General features: G+C 43.3%; 1 pseudogene; it reads left to right on the top strand.

Annotated features, from left to right (window-relative positions):
• The first annotated feature begins 4477 nt into the window (after positions 1-4477).
• LOC146180216 (uncharacterized) lies at positions 4478-5459 on the top strand (annotated as a pseudogene).
• The last annotated feature ends 8975 nt before the right edge of the window (positions 5460-14434 follow it).

Here is a 14434-nt window from a genome sequence, read left to right as displayed (position 1 = left end):
TCAGTCAGCTTCAGCCTTGCTTGATGTTTGCAACATAGCTTTTCTAGTACTTTTAGTCCCGATCGGCTGCGTAGGAGTCGTTGCTGCTGTGCTACTTTGGTAGCATCAAGAAGCTCGTCTAAGGTGTTTCAAATCCCCATGTTAAGAATTTTCTGGGGGAATCTAGTGCCGGGCCTCCGGTGATCATGTGGTGAGCATTTTTTCAGCAAGCTTGCAAATTGTTGGCGTTAAGAATATAGGTCGGATATAGGTAAGGATAGATCGAAAGTTGCTCGGTGTGATGGCGTCTTCCCCGGTTTTGCAATAGAGATCACAATAATCAATTTCCAGCTATCTGGTACATCGCCGTCTAGCCATACCTGGCATATGGTGTCAAAATGTTGAGGAAGAGCGCCACAACTGAGGTTTCTGGAAACGTCGTACGTATTGCAGGCCGGGCCGGGCACTCTTTTCCTATTAGCATCAGCTATAGCTGCAAGCAATTTAGGCATGGAGAATGGGCTCGCGATTCTGTCGGTGTCGGCAGAAAATAGCAGCTTATCGACATGGGCTGGCATGCCCACCAAGTGAGTTCTGGTTACTGGTGAAGGCAACACATCGCACTTGGGGAAAACATGCGCCCTGATTATCTTGCGAAATAATCAGGAGAAAAGTTTGCTGCAAAACATGCTGTGGCCGCTTCATGAGGACGACGGCAACCATGCTCCATGGCATGGAAAGTTCGCCAGATATAAGCATTCGATGAGTATGGGGAGAGCTACTCACACCACAGATGTCACTGCTGTCGTGAGAAATTACGCATGTACTTTAGCCTTACCAGTAGTGTAATTCCGTATTTTGCGTGCGCGAGAAGTTGGATCTCTAGTTGCAGGCAGTTCCGCTTGTTGACGAGCAGCCCACAAGCAGAGCGGCTTCCTGTGCTGGTCGACCAACCGCCACTCATGTGATCGTAGTAGCCTCACTTAGCGCGCTTTTATGCTTTAGAAGCAATGATATCGACATCACAGAGTGACTTTGAAGAATGGTGCGGAAATTGTCGCAGTGCACCACTGAACGCTTGCGGCGTAATAGTCGTGCTTGTTTTGAATAGAGGCTGGTGATAATAGGATGATGGTCACTTCCTTAGGAGTCTGGCTCCAAGTTTCACGAGGGAGTGCCGGGTCCTGACCACCACGTAGGAACTGGAGTGTATGTTTTACTTCGAGTATGAACCACAGCCATCGTCGGTGTATCAGGATGGTTAAGGAGAATATAAACAACGCATCCGCAAAGGCGTCCCGCACTCGACTGCCGATAGAACTAAAAGTGGTTGGTTGGTTTGTGGGGTTTAGCGTCCCAAAGCGACTCGGGCTATGAGAGACGCCGTAGTGAGGGACTGCGGAAACTGCGGAAGGACAAGCAGACGATCGACATCGGTGACACTGCTGCGATGACTGTTTGCTCGGTGCACGCGCCTTCTTTGAAGCTTGGTAAGTAAACTTCGGCAAAGTCGTTGTATTCTACCCTTCGCAAGTGCTGAAATACCTTTTGAGGACGTAAAAAAAGCACTATGTCAACAGCATTTAGCGAGAACAGCGTGTAATGTATGCACGCCGCTGCGGTGGAGCACACGTGCGGGATATTGACTGTTTGACCGTGCGAGGACCCGGGGCGCTGTACAGCTCCACTATGAAATACAGACACGTCGATCATTTTAAGCAAATGATTTAGCAGTGATAACTCGTTGCAGCGCATTTGCTTGGTGTATGTGTACATACGTGAACGTGTATTTAGCCGTCCGTCGCCCTGCTGCACGGGAAGCAAGCAACGTGCACTTTTGCACCTGCGCGCTATGCATGCTGATAACAATACATTTATTAATAACTAAAACGACGCACTGCAGCAAATTTGTCGCAGTGGTTAGCAGAGGCACGAGTTGACCACAATTCGAACGCGTGCACAATTTAGCACTTTCATGTCGGCGGGTTAATGGGTGGTTTTTGGGTGGCGTCATTTTTTTTTTTTTTACAAAATTTGCTTGGGACAGGAACGTCTAGTATCAAATTAGTATTAGTGACAATGAACATATCTATTGAGTAAGTGTTGAAAAGAAATTTAGAAAAAAAATTGTAGTTAAAGAAGCAACGCACAAAAGTAGCAGTTTTCTGGCACAAATAAAACAAACCTTTTCAAACTCTACATTTTTTGCAACCGGGACCAAAGCAACATTGCAGCAAATTCTAGCTTTCTGTGTACAATATCGCCCCCCCCCCCCCCCATAGTTACGAAAGAAAACACTTCTAGCGCAAAACACTATTTGCGCTACCAGCGGGAAGTAATACCGCCTGAAAAACGTTGACACCCTGAAGATAACAGTTGCCACCTTCAGAACAATGAGTGATCAGCATGCAGCAAAAGCGAAACTTTTTGAGGGAGAAAACTAAACATATCGGGGCATGGCTGTTGACGTTCTGGTTCGGTTTGATGTAGTTTTGCTGTCGGTGCTAAAGTCTGAAGAGCTGAATTCGTCTTCCGAGTCATCACGCCTGCTGTTCGCATCCAAAAATGAGTTCTCCGATTCGTCAACTTCAGTGGAAACGCGCCGTTTCCGTGCAGCTGGAGCGCGCGACGTCGACGCCGAGATGTGAACAAATTGCGCCGATCACTCCCGCAGACCAACTGGACGGGCGCGGAATGGCGAAAAAAATTAAACCAAAAGAAAAACTGACAAGGTTAAACAAAATAATGGTTAGGGAAAGGAGGGATACGCCCCATCTGTTCGTTCAAAATCTGCCCATGGTTTTTGAAGCTAATTCTCGACAATGAAGCGGTTGAGCTTACGCGAAGTGTTTTTCTTGATAACCGACCACTGGTCAGGACAAGCCTCCTTTTAAGCTTTTGTTTCTTACACAGGTATCTGAGTTTCGCCGCACCCTGCCACGATCTGTGACAAGGAATGGTTGGACGATATGAAGTTGTGGCCACCAGTGGCAGAGCACCACATAACATACTATTTGCTAAAAACAAAGGCATGCGACCTGGAAGATGTCCAGGCATTGAAAAGCTTGGACTCTTACAACTATGTGAAGAGCGGCAAAGTGGGGCCGCTCCTGATACATAAAGTGGATGAAGATGTTTGTTACGTTAAAGGAGCTGTGGCACCCTCACAAGCCGATGATACACGGCCATATGAAGTGTGGGTGTGCCTGACAATGACATGTAGCATAATTTCCGCTTCCTGCACATGCAAGGTTGGACTGACAAAAGTCTGCAGCCAGGTAGGGAAGCACACAGGCTGTTACAGGCGAACTTTTGGCATAGCAGATCATCCAGACCTATTGAGAGTAGACCGCAGTGATTTGTACAGCAAAATCTTTGTGTGGGAAATGCGTTATGACAATCAAAGGAGAATCTGCTAGGGTCATTAAGACTGCAACAGCAATACAAATTTGATGCTTGTATATTGTGCATGCTTGCAACACCATACTTTCATTGATTGAAAAGAACTCCCGTCAAGGCTGTTCTCCTGGGACGTGCTGGTTTGATGCATGAAATTTTCTCTGCATAATTAAGAGCATGCACCCTACTGCTCATTCCACCTCTGTGAATCAAACCTTTTGTGGCCGAATCCCGACTAGGCTTTCCTTGACATTATGGCGTTCTTCAGCTTATGGGGTTAACTGAAAACAGACACAAAGTTGTCTAGAAAATGTGTGTATATAGGAAAATGTCAAACACGCTTTGTACTAAAGAAAATAGTTACTAAAATATATCTGCATTTAAGGCTGTTTCCTTGTGTAAGTCTGAATTCAAGTTTTTCGACTGCAAGAATAATTTTCTATTGCATGTAGACTGAGTACGGACAGCATGTACATCTATACGTTATGTCTTGTATGTGCCAAAAGATAACCAGGCTTTGTGGTTTGCTTCTCGGCCATTTATTGGAGACTTGAATACAACCAAAATGGTAAAAGAGGTAACAAAAAACTGAAGGGTTCTCTTTATATGAAATGATTCAATGCTACGGTTGTGCAATCATGCACAACCAGGCTGAAAAGCAAGCTGCACAGCCCATTTACTCCTGGAAGACTGTACTTTGGTGTTCAATGGTTTCCTTGATATTTCTTTCGATAAGCTAGACTTGTGAAACAAACTTTTCGTACTGCTGTGTCCACAGTAGCATTTTCTTGCAATGGCAGAGAGAGGAAAATTAGCTGTTTGGTGTGAATGGCTTTCTTTCTGTATTCCAGTAATGTTTTGTGTGCCTATATATGCTTTTGCCAAGATGACGCCAATTGCTTAGACACTGCCCCTTATAGAAATAGCCTCGGTTATCGAAACAAAAAATGCTTTATTCTGTTTTGGGATTCCAGGTGCACTGTTGTGGAAAATGAAATTCGCCAACAGAGAAGGACTTACTGGACAAGGTTGCACTGACCGAAGCGCAATTTGGAATCGTGGAACCAAAAGAAATGTCGTGCCAGCCAAGGTGTCTGATATGAACTTCAAAATGAAGAAGTTTTCAGAAACCTCAGTGAAAACAGAGAATGTTGATTTGTCTTGCTACAATACTTACGAAGACTATGTGCAGGCAATGAGAAGTTCCGACATAGCGCCTCTTCTCGACATAAAGGGGAGCTTGTTTCAACTGACTGTCGATGCAGCAGTGCCAGGAAACATGCCTGTAGTCGATACTGCAGTGCCTCTGCACCTGCACACACATCTCACGAGGGTGATGATTTTTCCTGCAGCGTTTGCGAAGACTTCTACAACAAGTGGGTCCGCCTGAAAGAGCCAGCAAGGCTGCAGCTTACAGAACTGACGACGCATCAGACCGGCCTTTTATTGCAGGACAGTCGCAAGCTTAGGTTGACTGCATCAAATATCTCCAAAGTTCCACGAAAGAAGGAGATATTGCCAGATAAATTTATAACATCATGTCTTTTTTCCCACTTTAGGGGAAACAAAGCAACAAGTCATGGGCAACGGTACGAGCCTGTTGCTCGACAAACATTCGAGAAGCTGTGCAAAGTTCAGGTGAAAAAGTGCGGCACTGTTGTGAGTGAAACTCACCCTTTCTTGTCAGCAGCCCAGATGGATTAGTTGGTGAAACCAGCGTTTTGGAGATTAAGTGCCCTTACACAAACGATTGCTTGGAGCTTGTGGAAAGCAACAGGTATGATGTGAAGAAAAATAAGGAAGGAAAGTGCTACCTTAGTAAAACTGGAAAAAATGGATACTACTACCAGGCACAGTTCACTATGTTTTGCCTGCAGAGATCCCATTGTTATTTTTTTGTATGGTCAGTGCTCAACACTGTTTTGGTAGAGGTGCTGTTGGATGTGGATTTTTTAGTCAGCCACCTCACACGGCTGTCCGAATTTTATTTTGGGCATTACCTTCCCAGGCTTGTCAATGAAGTTCACAGCAGAAGCCTAGTGCTTTGCAAGAATTACGTTGAACTCTGCACTAAATCATAGCAAGCAGAGCTGTCGACGGCTACGATAATATACCGAGTCCTGTAACAAACCATTACAAAAACACAGCAATAAAATGTTTTATCGAGCTGCCGAAAACAAATGGATTAGTTTTCAGAGCAGATCTGAAAATAAAAAGGATATTGTTGCAACCATAAAATAAGTGAGTATAGATGAGAGGGTGGGAAAACAAAAAAGCATTGCAACTTTCCTGCAATGCACAGCTCAACCACATTTGCAGGGTGCAATAAGGAAGTAGAGCTCTTGGTTCACTTCAGCAACTTGCAACAGTTTATTAAGCACTTTGCATGCATACGTTCCTGCTTTATCAATATAAACACTTTGATGCAAAGAAAGACTTTCTACACAAAAAAAAATCTTCTATAATAGTCATAAATGTGAAAAATACAGGGCATTCTGTTACATCAGAGCTCGAAGTGCACTTTCGAAGCCATCATTACCTAAAAATTCAGTCAGGTAGAACCACCCAGCAGTCTTTGAGGTGCACTAAGGCATCTCATGATATACTGATGCACATCATACACATTCTCTTCACTGCTCAGGAATAAGTAGCATATATCTATACACATTTGGCAGACTGCTGCTTAATTATCTTTGTGTCAGAGCTATTCATGTATTATGCAAGTAAAGAATGCATGTTGATCTTGCAGCTTACTGCAGTGCATGATACACCCTACAGCAAGCGTTCTCAAACTTTTTGATCTCTGGGAAAACCAGCAGTCATCAAACTTGCCAAGAAACTCACCCCCTTGCAATGCCTTTCAGCCTGGTGCCAAGGTCTGTGCGATGGAAAGTGCTTGCACTGATGGTGCGAAACTGAGAAAAACGATGTATAAATTATGTTTCAACAGACCAGGCACTGTTCCCGGTCTACAAGTGTGACAGGAGCAGTGAAGTCCAAAGGAAAAGAGGGGGGGGGGGGGGGGGGAGCACTTTACTTAGGAGAGCTTACAGTTTGCCAACCCTTGCTTTAGAGTAAAAAAGAAAGCCTAATTAGGCACTGTTGCACTGCGTTTCAAAGTGTCCTATACTGGAAATGCGAAACAAGAAGACACCTGATTGTGCTAGTCAAATTCATGCAGAAATCACTGTCCATGTTAAAGCAACAATGCATGGACACCAATGGGCTCTGCATATTCACCCTGTTTACTAAGTTAACAGTTCACCATGTTCACTGAATTTACATACTAAACAAAGGTACATAGCGCAGTTATAAAGCTTTTTCCAAAAGCACATTGTTCATAATTAATATTGCTGATATTAATGCAGCTCAACTTGACTCAATACTAAATAAAGGTACATAGCACAATTATAAAGCTTTTTCCAAAGACACATTGTTCATAATTAATATTGTTGATATTAATGCAGCTCAACTTAACTCATTTTTCACAAGAACAGATATACTTTGGCGTCTCTCATAGCCTGAGTAGCTTTAAGACGTTAAACTCAATAAACCAAACCAGAAACAGTTTATATACTTTGCTGCCTTCAATGAAAAGGTTCAGAAACACTGCCTTCATAAAGAAAAGGTGTAGGTGTAGGCATGGGAAAGGTGTAGCACTGCATTTATAATCATAGTTGTACCCGGATAGGTCAGTGCACATTAAAGAACCCCAGGTGGTTGAAGTTTCCCCGAGTCCTCCACTAAGGCCTCTTTCATAGCTTGAGTTGCTTTGTGATATTAAATCCCACAAACCAAATAAACAAACAATATCTGAACTCACTTGATATATTCGGGCTCAACTTGAGTTATTTTTACTCCTTCGGAGCTATGAGTGGGCCTTTTAAGTTGCACAGACCTGCGCAAACACAAACAATGCTGTCCATAAGCTTCTTGTGGTGGATAGGAAGGGAGCACTTTAAGATTCGGTAGCACTTGATGCGGTTAATGGCACGCTCAACGTGGATTCTCAGCTGAGATATCCTCCTTGCTGCTGTAGCTTCAGCCTCTGGAAACTGTTCTCTTCGCCTTGAAAATTGAGGTGCATTCAACTTCACACCTTTCTCTTTAATTGAAGGTGTTAGTGCGAACCCCCTGTCGGCTATTACTTCTTGGTTTTTGAAGAAAAGCTTGACAATGCCACACTTCTCAACAATGAATTTGTCGGACGCCCGTCCCCCATAGCAACGCGAAACAAAAGTGATAAAACCACTTGGCGCTACTGCCACAAGAAACTTCAAAGTGTTTCCACTTTTGTAATGACTATATGTCTGTCCTCGTGGATAAAGCTTTTTAGGCCGCTGCAGTGGTACCTCTGTGCAGTCAAGGATGCATGCAGTATTGCAGTAGCTACTATCTTTAAATTGTAGCAATGTTGCTAGAATTGTTTCTTGTGGTAGCCATGCCACGACTTTTGTTATTAGGCCATCCAGAATTGCGAGTGTTGTCCGAAACACCTGCCCAGCTTGGGACACTGAAACGTCGAACCTTACGGCTAGGTCAAAGTACAGCAGCCCTAACATCAGGCTCATGAGCATCAGCAGTACCTGGTCTCCGATGGTCATGTTGCGTCTAGCACGAGTTTTGAGGCAGACTGCAGCTACAAGTTTCCAGAAGGCAGTGCAGTTAAGGCCAGTATAAAAACTACAAACTGCTTCTGAAATGCCTTCAGAAAACGGCCTCTTAATAGTCTGCACTTCTGACGACATAGTCTTTACAGACCGCGCAGCATACGAGTGGTCTTCTTGTATAGCAGTGCACAAATCCTCACACTGCACACCAATGCTGCAGACCTCCGGTTCGGTCTGGCAGCTCTTTTCACGGCATTCTGATGCTTCCGTATGATGTGGAGCTGAGTGGCTGCTGAGGTCAAGTGGCTCCTCTGTCATTTCCACATCAACTGGAAAACCCGACGGTCCTGCGGATGTTTCCCCAGTTGCAATGTCCGAACTTGCATCTCGTACAGGGAAGGTTTGAGGTATAACCTGAAACATAAAGAAAAATCTGGCATAAATAAGAGATAAATGTATATGCTTCACTAAACATCCAGATGAAGGACTGAGGAAATCTTTGGATCACATTGCAATCAACATGCTGATACCTCACTAACAGGCTGGCCATGTAAATACGAACTGATATGTTCCCTTTGTTTCAGTGCATGCAACCAGTGGCACACTAAAGGTCATAAAAGAGCATGCTTTGGTAGCCAAACTCTACTTAAGCATTACCTGATGAAAATCGGGAAGTATTATAGTTGGCTACAACTCAAGTCTGCAGTAACTGTCACACATAATTCTTTTGTGACAGAAAGTAGACCACTTTTAAAACATTCTTTGTTACCTAAATAAAAGCTGACCAGCACACAAAGTTATAAGCTCAAGATGTATTATGCCTTTGACTTGTATGAAATAGCCAAACATTAGAACTATTTTTGTTTACTGCTCAGTGGAGTAATGTGCTGCATACAATAGCCTGTAAAAAAAAAAAAGTTACCAACTGCTATTTTCAACTTTTATCCTGCTCCAGTGACTGTTGGTGCTGTGTTGGCATTATTCACTTAGCAGCCTACATTTTATTTACAGATTGAGAACGAAAATTCCAAACACTTTAGTGTGCTCCATAATATTTCAGCCAAAGCTGTGAACGGGAAAGAGGCAAACATTCCTGAGGTCCCAGCTTGGAATGGTTGTATGTTGTAGAAATACCCAAATGGACTCTTATGTTAAAAGCAATCACTTCCACTGTACTTTTGCCGCTGCGATTGTGACAGGGGCCATGTCAGAATGGTGATGCTATAAAGTTAAGTTGAGCACATACCTGGTGGAAGACGACACATTTTGATGTGCAGCAAATAATGCAGTTAGAAACAATAGGGCAGTAATGATCGCTGTGACACTATTACAAGCTGTTTAGTATGCTATAATCAAACCTTAAATATGGATGTACTTCCACATGGGATGACTACAGCGGAAAGCTTGCACAACATTCTAAAGACATTGCGTCTTACCTCAATAATGCCCTAAATCATGCGATTACACCAGCTCTCATTGCCAGTTTAGTCCCATATGATACTTTATTGCTCAAAAAGAAACAGTAGATGCACTGATTGGGGCCCTAGGCTAACAGAAATGAAAATCCCCTTTGTCCCATGCTGTGACGGCTATGCCATAATACAGGATGCTAGTGCACGAACAGTTTTTAAAAGCAGATACAATGCCAGAAGGGATGCTTCCCGAGTGTTGCCTTTTTTGAAGTGGCAGCACCATTCTGGACACAAAGGTTACTCTGGTATGAGAAATGCAGGTTTTGTATTACTCACAGGGTGCAATCTATATGAAGTAGAAGGGTGGTAACACGCACCTAAGGTGTAACATGCTTTGAATGAAATGTGATACAGAACAAGACAGCATATTGGAACTCAGGTGCTCCTTGTTAGTTTTCTGCATTCCTCTCGTTTCATATCGGGTGTGCTAGTGTGACTGTGAAGAACATATGATAATTTGATAAAAGACGAAGAAAGAAAACCACGTTCGGAGAAATAAGAAGAGAAAAACGTGGAGGTTAGCTCGAGGAGCGCGAGGCACGAGCAGGGGAGAACAGGCGAGCAGCGGAGCCGATCGGCTGTCCACGGAGCTCGGAGCGGTGCGTCTTCTGCCAGGCCTGACCCGGGGATCCAGACCTGGGGCCTGCCGGCCGTATTCTGTCCTGTTCTCCTGTCGTCCACGAAACTCGGAACGGTGGTCGGGCCCGGGAGTGCCACAGCGCCAGCTCTTCACTGGCACGAGCGTTCGGCGCCGTGCTGAGCCCAGGCACGTCGGGGAGGCCTGACGCATCGGCCGTGGAAAGGCAACCCGAGGCCTCTTGCCTCTACTGGCCCCCGTCCGGTGGCCTAGCCTTCCGCTGGGCTTACCGAGGCCTTGTTGCACCGACCCTGCAAAACTCTGACCACCCGGAGCGTCTACACCGGCTTCTCCACCCAACGAACTGGTGACTGTAGATAATTTAGTGTACTCTCGTCCCGTCCACGTGTATACATAAAAATTATTCGTCGTTAGATTGGTCGGTCTGGTCGTCTATTTAGATTGCTGTCTCTGAATAAGCCACTGAACAAGGTGGCCAGAAGATTTAAAGAAAAGAACCTCACAGTGACACACCTAGCATGTTTCATAAGCTTTGAATCTTTTTGAGTTTGTCATATTGTGTTTCCTTAGTCTTCATAAAGTGCAGCTATATTAATATTGCAGTGTACCAGGAAAAAATTATTTGCATAGCAATAGTCTTACCTGTGCCTGTGAGCCCTGAGGTGACACCTGGAGCAACATGCTCCAACGGCTGACCTTTCTTGATGATTGGCCTTCGTCCATGAGTCACCTGCGCTCGTCAATAACAGTAGTCTGCATTTATTTTCAGTAATGCATTTTGTCATCATGCACATGTATTTTTTGTTTCGAGTGAGTAAAACATGCTTCAAAGTATTACTACATCCAAATATTTTGTGTTAGTAATAGTTAGTAGACAGGCAAATTTTACAGCATTGCATAAGAACGGAAATCTGAGCTAGTTGGTGCATTGCAAGATCAAAAAACAGCGCGGCTACTTGGGACAAACAGAGAAGGGAGAATAACGGACAAGCGCTGACTAACAACTGAAGTTTATTCGAAAAAAGCACAGGTAATATACACTTTTTTTCTTCAAGAACCAGGACGCATGCGCTCCCAAACAAGCATCAGTCTAATCATGGGAATCCAAATATACAATCTCAGTGTCATGCAGAAGCACCGATGGCGTGCTCACGCAACTATCCCCTTTTCTATGGATGTGATAGGCTTCCGATAACTCCCTGGTTAGTTGATCCTTATGCCTGTAGATTACATTGGTGTTGTTAAAAAGAGGTGTGCATAGTTTTTATCAGGATATCTCTGATCATTATTTAAAGGGCAGTCCCTGTAGTGCAGGGCAAGGTTCGAAGATGGGGCATTTTTCAAAGATGCCTTATGTTGGCGTAGCCGGGTGTTGATACATTTACCTGTTTGGCCTATATACCTCCTTCCGCGAGAAAATTCAATGTCATACACCACGCCTTCAGCACATGGTACGAACTTAACCTGGTGATTTATTTTACACGACCTCCTCTCGCTTTTTTGTTGATTCTTCATTCTTCTGTCCACTATGGCACATATCTTGGCAAGTTTTTTTGGGGCTGGAAATACTACATCAACACCATATCTTGATCCTATGTTCCTTAACCTATGCGACAACCGGTGTACGTACGGGATGACTGCGTACTTCTTTCTACTGCCCTGCTCCTGTGGCTGAGATCTATCTACCGACTTTAGTTTTCTTAAAATTTTTTTACAGGCAAGTGAGATTACCTGATCCGGATATGCCGCCAATCTTAATCTGTCAATCTGCTGTCCAAAACTACTAATCATTTCATGCTCACACGATTTTGAAAGGGCAGACCCCAAGCACGCGACAGCTATACCACATTTTACCAATTTTGAGTGGGCTGATTTGTAACTAAGTAACGGCTTCTCCGAACGCTGCCGGAAAGCCCAGCATACATGATCTAACTTTAATACTAACCTTAAATCCAAAAATTGCAACTCCTTGGCGCTCGGTACCTCAAAAGTAAACTTCAAACCCTGCCCGCAACTATCAAAGACCCTCAAAATTTCACCAACCTGCCCCATTAAGTCCCCCTGCACAAAAATTAAATAATCATCAACATACCTAAAAACCTGTTTTACACCTACCCCCAAGCTACTTTTTATTGCCCTATCCACATAGCAAAGAAAAATATTACTTAGTACGGGTGCTACTTTTGAACCAATGCACGCCCCCGCTTTTTGAGCATACAGTGCACCCTCCCATTCCACAAAAGTCGACTGCAAATAAAACAATAACAGTTCCAAAAAAGATTCGACAGACACCCCACAAGCCGAAATAAACTCTTCTTCATCAAGAGGTGTGCATTAAAAAACTATGCACACCTCTTTTTAACAACACTAATGTAATCTACAGGCATAAGGATCAACTAACCAGGGAGTTATCGGAAGCCTATCACATCCATAGAAAAGGGTATAGTTGCGTGAGCACGCCATCGGTGCTTCTGCATGACACTGAGATTGTATATTTTGATTCCCATGATTAGACTGATGCTCGTTTGGGAGCGCATGCGTCCTGGTTCTTGAAGAAAAAAAGTGTATATTACCTGTGCTTTTTTCGAATAAACTTCAGTTGTTAGTCAGCGCTTGTCCGTTATTCTCCCTTCTCTGTTTGTCCCAAGTAGCCGCGCTGTTTTTTGATCTTACAGCATTGCATCTACTGAAGACAAAACTAAAAAAAATGACTGCATTTGCTGCAATGACCTCACCTGCACAACAACAAGCCACATATACTCGTGTAGAATTCTAATCGGGTATATGGCCACATCTAGCTGACCACATTACTTCATGCACTGTAATTACTTAATCCATTAGTTGTGATTAAAAATTGAATGTTAAGATACATTATCGTCATACATTGTTGGACAACCTATGCTGAGTATAACTGCATTAGTTAATTGTAGGCCTATACTACTTATTGTTAATTAGTCAACTGTGACAAAAATTGAGCTTTATAGCACCTAGTTGTGTTGTTGGATAGTTATGTCATATACGGTGGACTAATTATAGGCCTTGATTAATTCATTACTGGTTTGGTTTTTTGGGCGGTTTAACAACCGAAAGCGACTCAGGCTATGAGAGATGCTGTAGTGGAGGGCTTCCGAAATTTCAGCCACCCTGGGTTCTTTAACGTGTACTGACATCATACAGCACACGAGCGCCTAGAAACCCAGCCGTCGAGGCTGGGATTCAATCACGTATCCTTCAGCACAGTAGTCGAGCGCCTTTAGCACTGTGCCCCCCCCCCCCCCCAGCGGGGTTGGTTAATTACAATAAATTACTTAACTGTGCTTAAAACAAACTTTATTCGACTGAATAGTTTACATCAAGTATAACTGCACTATGCTAATTGCAAACATTACCAATATATATAGTAATTAAGTTCCCAATTTTAGAACACAAGTCATATCATGGCAAAGGTACCAATGAGTGGAATCCAAATGTTAAACTGTGATGTCCAACAAAGCTAACGCTAATCTGATTTGCGTTCAACCGTGGTTAAACCACTACCAATTTTTAGTATTTCACACTGTGTGCCATTAAAATTTTTTAATGTTTCCATCTCTACAAATAAAGATGTTGGCAGGTCCCCAGAGGCTTTATTTGAAACAATAACTGCTGAGTCTATGTCTGTTCTCCATTTCTGACCTGCCTCAGTCTATTTACAAATGCTCGCTCAAAAGTGTTGAAAACCTGTTATGAAAAGTCTAGGAGCCCAACCTTGCTGCAGTCACATACATTATACAATACCTGTACTGATATACTGCATGCCCATGCCAAAAATTATGAACGCCATTGGCCAATAGCCAGGGCTACTTGTACTCAATCATCGTGCATTTTACTTGCACCCATTTTAAGCAGTAGCTTATACAGCTCATTTGGTCAATAAAGCCATTGGCATGGCTGGTACTGCATATTGGAAATAAGCGCAGGTCATGTAAAAACTGTACCACAATAATTTGTGGTTATAATGATTGATGCTGGATTAGTGTGTGATAGCTGATATCACGAGTGAATGAAGCCACTGTAATTAATTGATGATCTGAAGTAATGAAAACATTGGGAAAAGGGGGTTAACTGTGTGAAAATTTTCAGAATAGAAAAACCAGTGCTTGATAAATTAATTAAATAGTTTGTAATTGATCAATAATTGCAACAGTTGAAAAAAATGGCTTTCAAATGTGTCAGGCTACTCGGAATGAAACGCTAGTGCTTGTCGGTGCTAATCGGTGTATAAAAAAACAAACTAGTAAAAAAAAGCTGTTCAAATGTAGCAGGTCTGTAACTTGTTTCGGGCAAATGAAACGTTTGTACCGCGATGGTTGGTTTGGCGTATTGGGTTTCATGCT

This window comes from Amblyomma maculatum, chromosome 9 (genome assembly GCF_055883805.1).
Source record: "Amblyomma maculatum isolate TAMU_Amacu chromosome 9, ASM5588380v1, whole genome shotgun sequence".
NCBI lineage: Eukaryota > Metazoa > Arthropoda > Arachnida > Ixodida > Ixodidae > Amblyomma > Amblyomma maculatum.
This window is presented reverse-complemented; position numbering and strand designations above follow the sequence as displayed.